The 19,084-nt window shown below is 35.3% G+C and overlaps 1 long non-coding RNA gene across 1 annotated transcript in view; it reads right to left on the reverse strand.

Moving 5' to 3' along the window:
• Positions 1-203: 203 nt before the first annotated feature.
• Positions 204-19,084, reverse strand: part of LOC106999838 (uncharacterized) — a 74,977-nt gene continuing 56,096 nt past the window's right edge. Inside the window, exons 2-3 of the long non-coding RNA XR_001446747.3 lie at positions 5,616-5,735; positions 204-3,358 (exon numbers count right to left, since the gene is read on the reverse strand). This is a non-coding gene — a long non-coding RNA (uncharacterized LOC106999838). The remainder of the gene's footprint in view (positions 3,359-5,615; positions 5,736-19,084) is intronic.

Consider the following 19,084-nt stretch of genomic DNA (forward strand, 5'->3'; position numbering starts at 1 on the left):
CCAGAGATTGTGATAATCCAAAAATCTCACAGATTCTCAATTTTTCCCTAGAGGATGGTGAATACTGGAACTTGCTCCATCCACCATCACAAACACAATCACTGTGACTCTATTTTAACTTATGTTTGGATATGGTAGAGAACTAAAAGACTGTTGGTCCATTAATAGCCATGGAGAACTTATGAGAAAGAGCTTTTTTATTGGAAAAGATTATGTTTTATTTGGGAAACACTGAATTTGAGATATCAGTGGGAAACCAAGATATCTCATTTATATGTAGTAGTTAGGAGTCAAGAGAGAAAACAAACAGCAATGAAAGTTCAATAATTCATCATTTCAACCTTGAAAAACAGAAGTTGTTTCTTGTTCAGATATTCAGATATTTTATTAAAGAAAAGGAGATGCTTTGACCTTGCTGGAATCAGTCTGCCTGACCCACTTTAATTGAAACTTACCTCAGAATTTTGTTTTAAACTTCCAAGGAAGCAAAAGAAAATGAAAGTGATTGAATTTTGGGTACCTACATGAATCAGATGCTTGCCAGACATTTTACATATATATTTTACATGTTCACTGTGTCTCAGGGAGGTTGAGTATCTTGTTCAGGATAACATAGTTAAGTAGCAGAGAAAGAAGATGAAAGCTCAGTCCCACCCAGCTCCAAAACTTGGATTCTTTTCCTGTTACAATGTGACAATTAACTAACTTCAATTTCAACAATCCATGCTGACATGCAAATTGGCATTATATATTCATGTGTTACTTCAAGTCCTTCTGCTGCAACAGTGCTTAAGGCACAGTGACTGTGGTGGGAATTCCAGACCCCACACTAGGCAGGTTGAGTTGCAAACCATTCTGTTTGAATGATGATGAATGAATTCCATCAGGGAATACTTGATCCAGTTTGACCAAGGGAGGTATTATTTAAAGTTGTTTATTTCATGTACAACTCCTTCACAATAATGGAAATAGGTACCTTCTAAATGTGCTAATGGATATCTCAGATCCAGAAACGTTTCTTGAGGTCATGGGGAGCCTTTTTCCCTAAGTTCAACACCCACTTGTATGTCCCTTTATATTGCTGGGTACAGCTTTATTGTATCTGCTTTCTCCTTGACTACCCATGATCTTAGTAATGGTTCCTGCATCCACACATGATGCTTTGGAGATGGCAAGGGCTCCTTGACTTTTGTAATTATTGCCTTATGGCCTTAATTGTATCTGGCAAATGTTTCGGATCACCTTTATTCACCAGCAAGGTCAAAACCTCCTTTTCTTTAATAAAATATCTCAATATTGCCGTTAGGTACTGAGTTATTTCTCTTTGGCTTCCTCTCTTAGTTCCCCACCCCCTTTTCTTTAATCATAGCATCACGCAAACCATCCAAGGCAAGGTTTTGAGACTCTTGGTTCTAATGTTGTCTCTGATGCTATCCTGGAAGAGTGAGTGAATTTGCTTTTCTTTATCTTAAAATTAGACATCCTCATTTATTGCTTTTTTCCTTTTGTTCCTTTTAATTTAGTCCTGTTACCAACTATAAGATGTCTGTCAAGCCATAGGCTATAATCTCTGTATTGTATTTCACTATGGACAAGGAGGAACACCTGATAAAAATAAACTAATATGAACGACTTAAATCACCCCATATACTTCCACTGATGGTTAAAATTAAAATTTACTTTCAATGTTTATCTAATCATGCTTGGGTGCATATTTAATATAAACAGCAAGTTATATATTTCAGTGGGTTTATGAACACGTAGGGGTCACAAGTCAGCCAGATTGAGTTCAGTGGGTCCACAATTTCGCTTCTGTTTTGTATAATGGTTTACTGAGAAAGGGTAAATTAAAAATTTCTCTCCTATTGTGCAAGCTCCAGGAAGAAACATCTGTTTTCAGGGTGTGGGGGGCCTCATGTATCTTGTACAGTACCTATTACATAAAGCAGTAAATCATTCAGTGAACACTTGTTTCTTAAAGAATATGATTTGGAACTAAGAGCATTTATGTGGTCCAGTTTAGGGAATAGAAGAAAAATAACCGCTTTTGTCACTTGGAGTAGTCCAAATGAAGATAATGAACATAAAAGAAGGAAAATTAAAATATAAGTTCTTTGAGAAGTCATAATACAATATGTAATTATATCTTACTTGTTAACTAGAATGGGTGCAGTCAAGTCCTAGGAAATTCAGTAAGGATATGGCTGACCATTTCCAAACAGCCCCACTCCTAAAAGTGAGCAGAATTCTAAATGAGATCAAAAGCAGTGATATTTCTATCCTTAGAGAGACATAGCCAAAAATGACTTTTAACTGAAAGAAGCTCAACATAGCTGCTCTTGCTAATTCTATCAGGTAAAAGTTTTTTGAGCTTGCATATACCAGCAACATACTTTATATTTGTATACTTCTAATCATTTCAATTTTTACTTATATCAAGAATGATGCATGTTAATGTCTCATTGCAAGTTACTTGTAACTTCTCATGGACTGTTAAAGCAAAATTAATCTAATTAAAATATATCTCTAATGAGTATAGCAGTGTTTTATCAAAAATTAATTTCTGATGGTCTTTATGTATGATCCAGGAAAAAAAATCAATATTCCATTTCAGATACGCATTTTTTCTAAGAAAAATATAGCCTAGCAAATAATTTTAAATGTGTAAGATAAGAAGTTTAGTCTGGATGTTGACCCCTTAGAATTGTGATATTAAGACAGCAGTACATTCTCAACAAAGAGATGTCATATTATTAATGTCACTGATAAATTATTTTCTGTGTATCTATGCCCAATATGCATCCCAAATATTAGCCCCTGTTTGCCAGCAAGGCATTCAATATGCTGAGTTGCCTTGTCCTTTACAATTTAAGGGTAAATTTTTCTCAATATCTCTGTCCTAATATCTCTAGGGATTCAGTGTGTGGGGGTTGGTCAGTCTGCCATTTTGCCTAGACACTGATGTTCTGCATGTCTCCTAAATCTTGAATTTTCTTCATGTCTCACAGCTTTCAGCTATTCTGGTCTCTCCCCTGTGTAACCCAGTTATAAAACAAAATCCCTTTCCTTGATTACTTTAACATACCAAAGACAGACAGAGAGAGAGAGAGAGAGAGAGAGAAAGAGTCATGAATTTGTATTTTAAGGAAACTTGAGGAGCTTCATGTAAACGTTACATTTCAAGCATTTTCTTAGTGAATATTAGACATTCCCCCTGCCACGCTCCTCAGTGGGAATGTCCCACTAGCCAACTCTTCTGCATCCTCCACAGCTGCTCTTTGTGGAGCATCCCCAGATCCATCCCTAGAGTCCAGCTTCTCTCCATTTCTGGAATCCTTCCCTTCTTCCTCTTGGATTCCTCCAGAAATGAAAAAATACATATTATGCAGAGCAACACAGTTCTTTTTGTAAACTCTTACTGCATCCTAGCAATGTTCTGAGGGATATCACAGCAGAACCAATATAAATCCATATGTTATTTTGAGAAACAAAATAAAATTATCTTTTCTAAGATCATTCTGATGCCATATCTGAACGAACAGGCTTTTCTCCCCAGACTAGATGTATATTTCCCAAGGTTATACAAACATATACATGAAATACACACACACATATATTTCACTTTTATTCCACCCTCTAGCATTTCACTCTTGTATGGTTAATTCCTGCTAAAAAATGTAAATGTTCAGATTTCCCTAAGCTTTATTTAAATTACTAAGTTGATGATACTAACACTTCCTTCTACTATCAGTCTATTTTTTCCTTGCATGTAATGATTGAGCATTCTGCTGCCACTTCTCTTTACCGTCTTGTCCTTCCTTAATCCTCTCAACTTGGCTTCCATTGCTACCACTCTGCTGAAGGGATTCACCAATGTTCTACTTCTAAGAAAATCTTTTCTTCTTTTCTTTATGGAAACACTTTTCTTCTTGAAGCTCTCCTCCACTGGAGCTGCTTCAGCATTTGGCACTGGTGGTTACCCCCTGCTTGATTTCAAGTTCTTGTTTTTCATCATTCCACATATTTTTCCCACTTCCTGAAATTTCATTCTATAAAATGTTTCATACTTTTATTCTTACTTATAAATAATTCATCAGTTTGTTCTACTCCAACTACTACCACTAGTAAAACAATTCCTAAATCTACACTCCAGCCTTGATTGCTTAACATCTTTTCAATCTTATATTTCAACCCCCATTGATGCTCCTTAAAGTGTGAGCAATGAAATCATTACTTTCTTGTACAAGTGTTTGTTGCATATCGTACTTATTTCTTTATTGTCCCTATTCTTGCCTGATAAATGTATTTTGATACCTTTATTCTTTCAAATTCATCAAGTCTTACAGGCCAGTTCTTTACCTACCACATTACTTAAGTTTAATCTTTCTTCATCTCCATTTCTACAGCAACCACTCTAGACCACACCAAATTACTACACATTTTAGTCTCTATATGCTCTCATTTGTAGCATAATTTCTCATACTAATCAGCATTCAGAAATTGCTAAATTTTTCTTTATATACACTTACCTCTCCTCCAATACAATCAACATACATTCACCAGTGTATGTTTTCTCAAATTCAAGTTAAATCAAATCAACTCATGTGATTGTATTAAATTTACATTGCCATTTTAGCGTACTCTCAACACTTAAGTTCCTTTGTGAATCGTTCTTCCCTTTCAGTAGACCTGGCCTCAACAGTTCTTACATACGCTGCTACCTACTCCCTCCAGTCATGGTACCTTCCCTGGAATGATGGTTTATTCTGTGTCCCTCACTCAGGATGACTCTTTCACCGAAGCTATTCTCAACATTTACTCATTCTAAACAGCCTAGTCTGAACATGTATAATCCAAGATGACCACATTTTAGGTTTATCTTTTCTCTGTGCATGATTATAACATTCCAAATATTATCTCTATGAAGAAGAACCCTTCTAAATTGCAAACTCCAGGGGCAAGTCGTGTGTTTTCTCCACTTTAAACCTTATGATATTAAGTGCAGTGATGTGCACCCAACAAATGTTAATTGGTAGAGGAGCTATAGAATTAGGCAACAATAAATTCCATATAACGAGTCATTAAGAAAATCCCAGTCTTTCCCCCTATAATCTGCTTCCCCACCCCCACATACTCCCTTTTTTAAAAAGCTCAATTATTAATGTGAAATAAATGAACAGAGCTAGGAAAGAAGAAATACTAAAAATCTGTCTTCACTGAAGCCCACCCAAGCTGAGCAATGGAGAGGTGACACTCTGCCTCAGCCAGCATATCTTCCATTTCTCCCCACTCCAGCTCCCATTCTCTGTCCACTGCCACAGCTGCATACTGCTATTGTCGGTGGTAAAGATGAGACATCTCTAATTAGAGGGCAGGGTAAATTGCTTTTATCTACTTTTAACATGCTTTTACATGGCACCTTGTACACAAGCCTCAGCTAGGCAGCCATAATTTGAAAAGCAAATGAATGCTCAGAGAAATACGATACATTTTTAAAAGAAAATTAAATATATAGCGTAGCAAAATCAACATGCTGGAGACTGCAGAGTTTAACGCTGTCAGAGTCTTGTGCACTTATGTATTATAGGGAATTAAAACAAGCAGAGTCCACGTACCCTGTAGAGTCTGGTGGTCCTGTCTTTCTTTTTCTATTGGGAACAGATGGAGAGATTTAATGTCTAGAAAAATTATCAGTGCAAGAAACAGACTGGTGGTAACCCCTTGACCATCTCCATCTAGAGGAGTAGATTTTTAGGTGGAAGAAAAAATATTAGTAGAACTCTTTCTCTGACCTACATACATCTAACCATCTTTATAATGAATAAATCTATTATGTATGAGTTTTTGTTTCTGGTTTTGGATTTCATTTTTATTTCTTTAGCAGTCCAGAACATTTTCAAAAACCAAGCAATTTATCAAGTGTTTGAAAAATAAAACAAAGAGAAATCAACTACAGTTAACTCCATAGTGCTTGGACAGCACTGTCATTCAATAAAAATATCTGCCATTTATTGTGGCTTGGAATACGGATTCCACAGTTAGGAGAGCCGCGAGCTCATACACGAACTCCACAGGCTCCTCTCCCTCTGATCATTATCAGCAAAAATATATTAATTGTCTTCCTACAGCAGTGTCTGTCACAGGAGGACCCATGGTCTCCACTCTGTGCCATGATCACAGCTCTTCCTCATGCATAGGTTCTCTTACTTCTGCAGGCACTATGGTATTATTGCCCTCCAAACTTTGTTTACTTACTTTCCTGGAGATCGCCTGCTTACTGGCTGTAACTTTCCGGCTGTGAGAACTGGAAGCGCTAAATAATAACAGGGCTATACTGTTTATTTATTGCTGCTTTGGAACAGAAAGCCAACTGAAGTCCTTTAGTGTAGTGGGTAAGAAGGACTTTCAGCTAAGAAAAGCTGGCACTGTAAACACAGTGGTTCTGGCAGGGGAAGTGCCTGATTAGAGATCCCTAGTTTCCTCAATTCCCATATGCAGGCATCTATATGCATTTAGAGCTTGTGAATTTTTTCTATTTTCGATATACCATGAATGAGAGGGTATAATTTAAAGGGCTAAAGCAAGAGACATATTTTAGAAGTAACTCTAATTTAAATATTTGAGCCATATGCAGGATTAGAACATGTGCTTCACTGCATTAAACACTACTTAGAATGTATTGATTCCTATTGTAGTCTTTGTAGTAGTCATTAGCATGGTTGGTGAAATAGTTCTCTGCCTTCCTTGGACATGATAGGGTTGTACTTTCTGGCCTTCTTCTGCTTAGGTGTGTCCATGTGACATTTCTGATGAATGATTCATAAGTAGAAATGATTCATAAGTAGTAGTAGCTAATGGGAAACCTTCCAGACCCCTTTACCCACCCTACCCTCTGGCCAACCAATAATGTTCAAAACTGGGGGTGATCCATCAGCTTAGATCCTAAAGCGAAATCAAGGAAGAACCTAGAACCCAGTAAAGAACCCAGAACTGATATATGTTGGTCATGTAGCAGTAGCAAGAAATCAAGTTCGTTCTGAGGTTTTTGTGCTTTTCATTATTTCAGCATACTCTAGCACATCTTGATTACTGCACTACTGTTATTCATTTCAGTTTTAGCATAGATGCCCATACTTGACTTTTTAGCTACCACACTTTGATCACAGTACTTAACCATTTAAATTGCACTTACATTCTCTCTCAGTTATTAGTTTACAATTTTCTTGAGAACACAGATGTCTCACTCATCTTCACATTTTCAGTGTTTAGTACATTGCCCCTATGTCATAGACACTCAGTACTATTGAATTGAATGGACTTTAATTTGTGCAATGTCGACACTTCAGCTCTGTGCTCAAATGGTGGGTGAGCTACAGTGACAATTAATCTTAATTAACATTATTTGAATATATGCCTCTCTTAAAGTTAAACAAGGGAAAAATAATAGTCTGATGTGGTAGAGAAATATATTAAATTTAGGAGGTTTGAGTTAGGCTTCTGATTCTGGCTGTATGATATTTAATAATTTATTTTGGCAAATATTTTTTAGTTGTCCACTAACCATATGCCAGTGTTCTCGGTCCTGATAATAGTAAGAGTTCTCCTGGAATTAACAGGGTCATGGCAAGTCACATAATGAGTTAATTTTTATCCTCTTTGATAAATTAAAGACAATAACATATCCTTATGTTTGTTGTGTGGTTTGAAGGAAATAATATATGTATATTAGTTTTGTAAATTTCAAAGCATTTCAAATATGTGAACCTAAGATACTTTTAAAAATTTTGAATAATAAATTTTACCAGTAATTATCTGCATGGATGCTTAATAATTCAATATTCTAGATATTATAATAGATGACTCATTTCTTGTGACAAGTTGGGATCCATAAAGAAAAAACTTTCAAACTATTCAGCAATCATTATGAAATTTTAGATCAGTGTTTTACCTTGGAGGAGAGTGTATGTGCTAAAACACAATAGCAATAAATCCACTTTTCATTTGGCAGAATGCAAGCTCTGATTTCTAATTTCAGTAAAAACAACTGTTTCCTAGAAAATAACACTGATTTACTTGTACACCTAATACAGAGCAATAATTGGGAGTGGCTAATATATAGGAAGAACAAAGACAATGATTGTGCCTACCGGGTGATACAAACAGGATATTTCAACCCGTGTTCATAAAATCATTTGTCCAAATGTTTTTGATACATTCAAAGAAGAAATACTTTATTATTTTTTAATATATAGAAAAAGTATATAGGATATACATATATTTAAAAATAAATGTGTGCTAAATGAGCCAGAGTCAAGTAATGTGTGTATATACCTACCCAAAAACTACCTGAAATGTTATACACAGCAGATTTAAACCCTAAATGATGATCTCTTTCATAATATCTCAGTTGTAGTGCTGAAAAAAATCAGAGATGACACAAAAAAATGGAAAAACATTCCATGCTCATGTACAGAAAAAATCAATATGTTAAAATGGCCACCCTACCCAAAGCAATTTACAGATTCAATGCTTTTCCTATCAAACTACTAATGACATTTTTCACTGAATTAGAAAAAAACTATCCTAAAATTCATATGGAACCGCTAAAAGAGCTCAAATCACCAAACCAATTCTAAGCAAAAAGAACAAAGCTGGAGTCATCACACTGTCTGACTTCAGATTATACTACAAGGCTACAGTAACCAAAATGGCACAGTACTGGTACAAAAACAAACACATAGACCAATGGACTAGGTTAGAGAACCCAGGAAAAAAGCTTCATATTTACAACCATCTGATCTTTGACAAAGTTGACAATAGCAAGAAATGGAGAAAGAAGTCTCTATTTAATAAAATAGTTTTGGAATAACTGGTTAGCCATATGCAAAAGATTGAACATGGACCTCTTCCTTTCACCATATACAAAAGTCAACTCAAAATGATTTAAAGACTTAAATGTAAGACCTAAAACTATAAAAATCCTAGAAGAAAACCTAAGAAATACCATTCTAGACATAGGCCTTGGCAAAGATTTCGTGATGAAATCTCCAAAAGCAACTGCAACAAAAACAAAACAGACAAATGGCACCTAATTAAATTAAAGAGTTTCTGCACAGTAAAATGAACTATCATCAACAGAATAAACAGACAACCTACAGAATGGGAGAAAATATTCACAAACTATGCATCTGACAAAGGTCTAGTATCCAGAATCTATAAGGAAGTTAGATAAATCAACAAGCAAAAAACCACCCCATTAAAAAATGGACAAAGGACATAAACAGACACTTCTCAAAAAAAGACATACACATGGCCAACAAACAAGAAAAATGCTCAACACCACTAACCCATTAGAGAAATGTAAATCAAAACCACTATGAGATACCACCTTACACCAGTTTGAATGGCTATTACAAACAAATCAAAACATAAGTGATGTTGGCAAGGTTGTGAAGAAAAGAGAATGCTTACACACTTCTAGTGGGAATGTAAATTTGTTCAGCCATCGAAATCAGCTTGAAGGCTTATTCAAAGAACCTAAAAAACAGGACTACCATTTGACCCAGCCATCCCATTACTGGATATATACCCAAAGGAATAGAAATCATTCTACCATAAAGATGCATGCATGCATGTGGTCATTGTAGCACTGTTCACAATAGCAAAAATCATGAACTCAACCTAGATGTCCATCAACTGTGAACTGGATAAAGAAAATGTGATACATATATGCCATGGAATACTATGTAGTCATTAAAAAATTAAATTATGTCCTTCACAGCAACATTGATGTAGCTGGAGGTCATTATCCTAAGCCAACCATCTCAGGATCAGAAAACCAAATATTGCATGTTCTTACTTAAAAATGTGAGCTAAACATTGAATACACACGGACACAAAAAGGGAAACAGCAAATACAGGGACCTACTTGAGGAGAGAGGCTAGGAGGAGAGTGAAGGTCAAAAAGCTACCTATTGGGTACCATGCTCACTATTTAAGTAACAGAATCATTTGTACACCAAACTCCAGTGACATGCAATTTAACCACGTAACAAACCTGCCCATGTACCTCCTGAACATAAAATAACAGTTGAAATAAAAAACAATAATCTCTTAGTGCCAGAAATGGGACTATCTCACAAACTAGAGTAAAATTTGCACACTTTTTGATATACAAGATACATTAATTTATTTATTGTATTTTAAAAATATGTTATCAATTATTATCTTCCACTTGCATTCATTTATTTATTCATTCATTTATTCTTTCAAAGAAATATTGATTTGAGCACCCATTCTATTCCAGAGTTTGTGCTGGTCCCTGTAAATATGAAGGTGAATTTCATTTAGTTTCTGCCTTCAAAGAGTTCACGATGTCTTCCAAATTCTTGCAAATACAAAGAAATGTATTAGAATGAACCCCATGAAATTGCCTGATAAAATTCAAAAAACTGTAAGATGAAGGCATTGCTCTAAACAAGCCTAAAATCTATTTGGATACAAATGAAACAAGTAGATAAGTATGTCTTCTGTATACTTTTTAAATCTTATTATAAGTAATATATTGACTACAACTGAATAAACCAAAAATATTTTCTGAGCTTATCTTATACATAGACCTAAAGAGCAAGATCAATCTGTGAATGAGTGTAAAATGTCCTCTGAAAGGAATAGATGTATCACGCATGTAAATTCAAATAAGAATTTTGGAAAAATTGACCTTATATTGGGATTTCAAAACATCTTTGTTTTCTCTGGGAGAGGGAGTCAGCAATGCAGCTTAGCTTAAACTTTGTATAAGGAATAAACTGCTATTGTTCTGATGGTAACACCAACATCATGAAGTGACTGTCCTTGGTCATGTGGAGGTTTGTCCAGGGCTAGCAAGGGAGCTAGGCAGGGCAGAGACCATTACAAGATTCTAGGGCAAGTGTGGGACAATTGTGGTTGTCTTCCATTTTATTCTCTCTTGATGTGTAGCAACCTTATGGATGAAATGGATCTAATTCCTGCTTAGCTCTCACAGAGAGTCTTAATTGGCCTAAACTCTAAGAGTGGTCTTCTTTTACGAAAATTATTGGTTCAGAAATGGGCTTGTGAGCTAGGCCTAAACCAATCAGTCATAATATTTTTCTAGTTGTATGGTCTGCTTCATGGGAGGGCATTTGATTCAAGTTGTTCTAATTATAAAGAAGCACAGGATTTCTGTTTAGCAGAGAAAGAGAAGATATCAATGTCTCCTTGGATGTGAACAAGCAAATACATGTCTCTGGAATCTGTTGGCAGTCATCTTGTGATGAGAGAAGCCATTTTGAAAGTATGGAGAACATATAGAGAAGATTAGAGGCAAGAGAATGACAAAGAAATGGAACCGAAGACCAAAGACACTGTGAGCTCTGTATTTTCTTTCCACCAAGTTCAAACATTCCATAAAGTCTTGTAAAGGCAGTAGTATTATGGGTGAATTAGAGATAGACCTAATCAGGTCTGGGAGAGGATAATATCCTGACCCCCCACAGCCACTGTCACCAGCAAAGTGTAACTATGTGCAGCAGGAGCGTCATTAGCTACAGAGAGAGCTACCTGACAAGGCAGGTGGAATGGAAGAAGCACAGGGACTACAACCAGCAACAAGGACTGCAGCATAATAGAAAGTTCCAGAAATATCTGGATGACACTTAGAAAAGAAAAAAAAAAAATAGGGTGACAAGGTTTGTAGGATGTTTGTCATCATAAATCGAGTTACTCAAGATACTATTAAAAAGAACATACTTTTCAATCTATTCTCAGGTGCGCAATGATATGCAATCTGTGTATTTCCTGTAGTGCAATCTAATCTGTGTCTTTTCTTCCTGGACAAAATCTTAATGTAGTCAACTCCAGATTTTCTTATTTTCTTTTTAAGTTACTTAAGGATTCTTCCTTCTTTTCTAAACCTTTCCTCCCTAGGTATTAGATCCTCTTTGTGAAATTTTTTAAATTTTCAATACTTTAATACTTTATGGTACTTTTCTTTAAGATTATTTTATATTAAGCAATTGTTTTATGCAGCATTACAGAGTGAGAAACAGAGAGATTGTGGTTTGGGGTGCATGGAGATCCTTGGTGTGACCATCCCTCCCATTTGGATTCTGGTGACATGACTGCCTTTTGAAAGCCTCCACTCTTTGGTCCCCTTGGTTGTGGCACCGAGGCCTCAGAGACTACCTTTTAGCTTCCTTCCTGCTTTCTAAGCTTTTTTCTGTTCTCTGCTTCTCTGATACTCCTTCCTCTCCAAGTCCAGAGAGAATTAGCTTTTAGTTTTATTTCTGTCTTCTCTCTATGGCATAGGAAAGATAAAACTGATTATAAAAGAATTTTTCCCCAAATCCATGATTTACACAACAATATGAGCTTGTATCTTCAAAAGACAACAAACTTCATTTATTTTCCTTTGCATTTGGATGCACCTCACCTCTCTATAGTGCTAGAGTCCAAGGTCTAGTTTGAGAGAAGGAGAGAGAGAGAGAGACAGAGAGAGAGAATATGTCGGGGTTGGGGTAAACAAAAGGATTACAGGGATTAACAAACATCTTTGGTAGATATTATACCACCACAGTCTATATAGTGGTGGTATAGTATTTATGCAATGCACAGCAGTACTAAACTGTGTGGCACAGGGATAAATGGTCTAGAATGTCATAGAGAAGGAAGAATTTAATGAGAGTCAGGAAATTAGGAAAGTTTTCCTAGAAGACCTAGGAACTCAGAGAAATTACAACAGACAAATCTAAGGATGGGAAATTCTAAGTTAAATAAGAGGACAACAGAAGCAAAAACAAAGATGAGGGAATAAATGTGTCCTTGGAAAAGTGAGAAAGCTCACAGAAGTCTCTTGGTGATATTTCATGGAATATGGAGAAAATTAAGACAGTATATTCATGTTTGAGATGGATACTCAAAGATTCTAAAAATGAGGCACGTTGTTCTAGATTCAATGAGGCCGAAAATAAGAATGTATTTGAGAGTGTCGGTCACAATATAACAAAAGCTGTTTTTAAAGAATGGGTACCTGTTGTCTACGGGCCATTCTCATCATAGACCTGTCCTTCCATGACTACATCATTCTTTAAAAAATAATTAAGCAAGGAGTTAATTATTGGCAAGTGGGGACAAGTCACCCAAGCCTTTTTAACAGATGTAATTCTGTCCAACATCTGGACAGTAAAAAGCATGAACTTGACGCTAGTGTTTTGAAGCAATATTTTATCATTATAATTTTAGGCTCTGACTCCCATTCTGTTAGTTCTCCAATGGCCAAAAGTTATGTGTTCCCCACAACCTTTCTGTGACTGGCTCAGCCAATTTATATAATAAGCTACTACATGCAGCCACACTTATACAATCATAAATGTCCGTCCTTCTGGAAGGCTGAAGTATTCATATTCTTCATCAGTGGCTTTTAGACACAAAATCACTACTCAGTAATTACTTTTGTTTTAAAAATTAACACTAAATTTTTAAAGATATAAACTCATAAATCCAGTTCTTTATCTGATTTCAATTTATATAAAATTCTATTGTATTTTAATAATTACTGTCAAGAGGGCTTTTAAAATATGAGTTATTCATCTTATTTAAAGGTTTTGAGCTGCCTTTATAAATTTAGATTTTTATTTCTTTTGTATTTTACCTTTTCTGATTGAATAAAATTTGCTGAGTAATTAAATAACATTTGTAGGAAATATATGTTAAGTTTGTGGGTATGGTGAATCATAATTTATCTTAAATATTACAGTACTCTCCAATGCATCAAAGTCTCAACTTTCCACTAAAAACACAAGTTAACGAAATAAGTTTGATTTGGTTCATCATTTCTCCATTTAACTCTATATTTTTTCAGGGTTAAAAAAATCCTCTCAGGAAACTAATTATACAATTTCAAATAATTTGAGTTTCCCTTTCTAGATAAATTCTTAGAATTGCCTTCTCAGTCAGCCAGAGTTGCGCATCAACCAGAGATTATGGCCCGTGTAAAACCAGAACTGCAGACATCTGGGGACATTGTCCACAAAATTGGGAGAGACAGACAAAGCAACAGATGAAATGGTCTCTCCTTCTGGGTCCACAGTAAAGTTACAGTTCACCAAATTCTTCATTTCACTTAATGAAGTTGGTAAATCATTTAAAATTTTTAGCTAACTTCCTTCATATTGCAGTTTAACTTTTACAAATTTTCTTGGGTCTTTTAAGATATTAAGTGGCATCTGATCGGATTTAGCATTTTCGTTTTACTCTTCTGGCTCCATATCATACTTTTGAGGATCATTTTAGCATTCAAATAACAATAACAAATAGTGAATGTTGTCTAAGCAAAGTGTAAGAGAAAAATTTGCCCTCATTTATAATCTTCGAATATACCTTTAAGTCCATGATACATACATTACGCTCTGTTAAAATTCAATGTATCTTGAGATTACTATGGTGAACAAAACACAGTTCTGGACATCAAGGATTGAAGTCAAATAAAGAAAATAGACAAGCAAAGAAAAACCTGCAAAGTAACTGCCGGCTCTAAACCTGCTGGGAAAGGAGACCGAAACTTCTCTTGGAATTATCAACGAATTGTCTACAGAGGAAACACTTTAGATTGCTGCATTAACTCTTCACATCATTGTAATGTTTTCCACTAGGGTAATGCTGAACAGAAGTCCCCAGAGAGCAGTCCTGGGATAGAAGCATCGTCCCCATCACCTGTGAACTTGTTAGAAATACCAACTCACAACTTTAGATCTACTGAGACAGAACTCTAGAGGGAGGCCCCGCAATCTGGGTTTCACAAGTCCTCCAGGTGATTCTGATGCCCGTTAAGTTTAAGAACCACTGTGTTAGAATAACACCAAGCTAGGTAAGGCTCATCTCAACTTATGTGCATGTTAAAAAATAATTATGTCCCAAAGTAAGGTTATATGTGGGATGTAAACTCTGAAGATTTAGCTACAAACTTATGTAGATGACTACAGATTCCTCAGTAAAGACCACAAATTCTGGTTTTGGATACTGAAATGCAGTATGTACTCTCTCAAATGATCACTGATCAAATACTGTATTTAAGCATCCTTAGTGATTCTAAACCTGGATGACCTGTTGCAGGACTATCAGCAAAAAGATTAAAAACTATTGAACAAAAACCTTTGAATTACGCTCTTTAGAGCCAGTTTAGTTCCTAAAAGGACAGAGTGAACAGTAAAGCAGAAAAGCTACTAGTTTACTAGACCTTTTTCTATTGAGGAAACAATAAATAGAGATAAGAATAGCAGGTTTTCCACAAGACAGTAATTCTTTTAGTGTAAAATCACTGTGGGCTAATCCTGCATTAAATCACTAAGATGTGCTGCATGGAAGAAAGCATCAAAGGAACTCAAAGGACAACACACAAAGAAAATATACGAAAGTATGAACTCAACACTTTCTGATATATTTGACAGATTCCAAGTCCATCACAATCAAGATCTTTAATACAGAATGCTCCCTCTTTCCTCATTCACCCTCAGTGAATCAAGACAACAATAGTTCTAAGATTTAGCATAAGAAGTCAGGTTACATAAAAGAAATAGCTTCCCTCCCACTCTCCCAGTCCCAGATCTAAGATGGTTACTTAAAGCCCCATTTATTTGCCCAAATAGTTATAAAGTCTTATGAATAAGACAGGAATTGGGCAATCAGCTAGTATCTATTAACTCTAGATTTATTCAGTGAGGTGAAAAAACTAGTCAGAAATTTAGAGAGAAAATTATAGGAATCCTACTTTGGAATAATGGATTAACCAAAATAAAATTTTCAAAGATCATTTATGATTAATAATAATCTTAAAAGAGCGAGTTTGGCTTTTAAGGCTAATTCCCCTCCTTACCAAAACATCTTGAGGTTTATGGATTAAGACAATGTGATTCTGATCACAATTAAAACGTATCTTTATTTGAAACCTCCAAATATCCACTTATACATCAATCACCTGTATGATTGATTAGATTTCCTAGTCAAATAAATAGGCAGGCAAGACTTAAATGTGAAAATGGGCTGCCAGTTGACATATTACTGAATATCTTGGAAATACATTAAATAAATAAATAAATAAATAAATAGAATGGGCCATGGTGGAAAGACAGAGGTACTGCTGTGCAAATTGAGGACAAGACCATCTCTGGGTTTAGTATCAACACTGACAAATGAAAGAAAGTCATTTTCACTTTGTTTCTATAAGTAATTTTACTATGGCACTGATTAGATGGGATTATTTTAAGGTGTGAAAAAATATGAGGTGTTTAATAATATTTACTATAGTTTAGAATCTGGCATGTGTACCTATTCCTTGATTTAGTGAGCAGACATTAGGTTGTCTTTTATTTACAGGTCAGGAGGATAAGAAGAGATTAAGTATTATTTCAACCTTGAAAGCAGAAAGTAGAAGACATTATAAATCTTGCTTATAAACCTTAATTAGACTGCAACTGAAACTGTTTTCCAAGCTGCAGTTCACAGACTTTTATCAGCAAACAGGAATCTCACTTATACATTGTGAATTCATCTTCATACATCATTCCATCTTCCCAAAAATGTAGAAGATAAATGTAACATGTATTAACATCCAACATAAGACATCCACAATAGATTATAATATGCACCACAGAAACCAAAGAAGTTAGTCTATAACAATATACAGTATATTTATTTAAAGTATAGTGCCCAATACATAGGAACGAATTAGCTCCATGATGAACGGTACATATGAAACTTGCTGTTATTCCTATAGTGATATTTTAATAAACAACATAAGGGGTAGACATCCCAAACTAAAATATTTTATGTGAAAAAGTTCTTGAATGACATCTTATTCAAACCTATTTGGAGCTAGATGAAAAATATGCCAGTTATTCAAATACCTCTCTCATATGGAATTATTTCCCAGAGAAAGTCACCACTCCCAAAGTACTATGCTCCTTTGCCAGTCAATCCTCTTTCTGGAATGTCAAGGCTATTTTAAATCTTGCCGCACCCTAAATAATGGATCTCTGTAGCTTGCACCAGCTAATTCCCAGTGTGGCTGGAGCTCCCAGCTCTTCACATCCATAAGCTGAAAATTAACAGCAATTTTTCATTATGACACTGGGACTCCAACTGTGCGCGTGTTTCAGAAAAAATAGAGCATGATATGATTTCCGTACATCTATATATTTTTTGAGGTTGCAAGAAAGCACAGCATTTTTCAGACCCACTTATATAAATACGATGATACTCAAATAGAGGGGGAATTATCATTATATTTCATTTTAAATGTTTAAAAAAGAAAAACCTCATGGCACAAATTTGAACTAGCACATTGTTTTCTTGATTTACTTGGTTTGAAGAGATACTGAATGAATAGTCCTCTCTCATGCAATATTTCTTGTACTTTCTATAGGTCTGTGAAATTTCTATAATGCAGCAAAGTAAGCCTTGCCTCAGGTTTAATGTCTTCTGTTTATTAGCAGAATACTGTGCACCTGCTCAAGACACCTGCACATTTTAACTCAGTATTTTAAACTAAATCCAATCAACTCTGCATTAGCAAACTGACACACCATCTAGTACATTAAGGATTTAGGGTTCAATTCATAAATTGCTTAGCAAGATGGATGTCTCCTCTCCCCTGTCTCTCTTGTTGCTCCTCCAGTCCCACCACCCCATGTGGAGGATTATCTATCACAGTAGAACAGTAGCTTTATCCTCACTGTCAAGTGGCATTAGTAGGTTATTTAACTCTTAGGAGGCAAATCCATAAGACTCACGGTCTGTTGTTCATGAGACAAACAGGAATTTTATTTGTGATTATAAATAGGCATATTTTCAAAAGGAAATGTCCATCAATCATGAGAACATGAACCTTGTGCATGACAATTTTTCTTTTTACTTGTAACAGCAGCTGCCAGTCTGTTTCCTATAGGTGGCAGGAAAAAACTGGAAGCTCTTTCTTTTTCTTCTTTCTAGGTTTGGCTTTATTGTTATTGTATACTTCCTCAAACTATGTGCATTTATTTTCAAGTAAAACATAACACATTAATAAAATTTTATTTCTTATATTTAAATATATTCTCTCACTTCGTTTTCAACATCTGTGACCACTCATCCTTGGTTTCATTAACTAGCTTCTGTTTTTCAGCCTACCTCTTGCGTTTATTCATTCAGCAACTTGTTTTTGAGTTCTTAGTATCTTCACAGCACCGTCATAGGTGCTGGTAAATAGCATTCCAAAAACATAGAAAAATGTTTCTTGTTCTCATATAAATTACATCTTCATAGTAGGAAAGGGTGGAAGCAGACAATAAATGAGTGAATAAACTGATAAATAAAAACAAAGATGTGACTCATCATAAGGGTAAGTGATATGAAATAAACAAACAGGGTAATAAGACAGGAAGAAACTAAGTCAAGCGAATATCCCAGTTTCTTTTTTAAATTCAGTTCAATTAATTTGTATTTTATTTTACACACTAACTCTGAGCCAGTCCTTGTTTGATAATGGGACTACAAAGGTGGGTAAGTTTCGCTTATACCTTAGCAGAACTCACATTCTTCAGAAAGAGAAAGACCTAAACAATCACAACAGACTGGCAAGTACTATAATAAACTATCTGTGGTCAATAGAATAGGGAAATATTCTGATGTTACCCAAGGGTGTGAAGAAGACTTTTAAAAGCAAAGGATAACCGAGTGGATTGCTGAAAAAACAATAAAAATTAATTCAAATGGTTACAAAGTTAAAGAGCATTGCTGATAGACATGCAAAAGCATAGAAGTTTAGGCAATTATGTACATTTAGAGACATACGTTTATTATTAATAAGGAGTATGAATGTTTGTGTGCTAGGTTTAAGTGTTTGGACTTCATCCTGAGGGCAGTAAGAAACTATTGAATAATTCTTTAGAAAGTAGAGATAAGATCGGGTTTGGGTTTTAGAGATATCCTTTGAACAAGTTGAACGTAGACATCATTCCAGGGGTTGGTTAGGGGGCTGGTAAAGAAAGGGAAACCGGTTAGGAAATGCTACAATAAGTGCAAGCAAGAC

The sequence above is a fragment of the Macaca mulatta genome, chromosome 8 (genome assembly GCF_049350105.2).
Source record: "Macaca mulatta isolate MMU2019108-1 chromosome 8, T2T-MMU8v2.0, whole genome shotgun sequence".
Lineage (NCBI taxonomy): Eukaryota > Metazoa > Chordata > Mammalia > Primates > Cercopithecidae > Macaca > Macaca mulatta.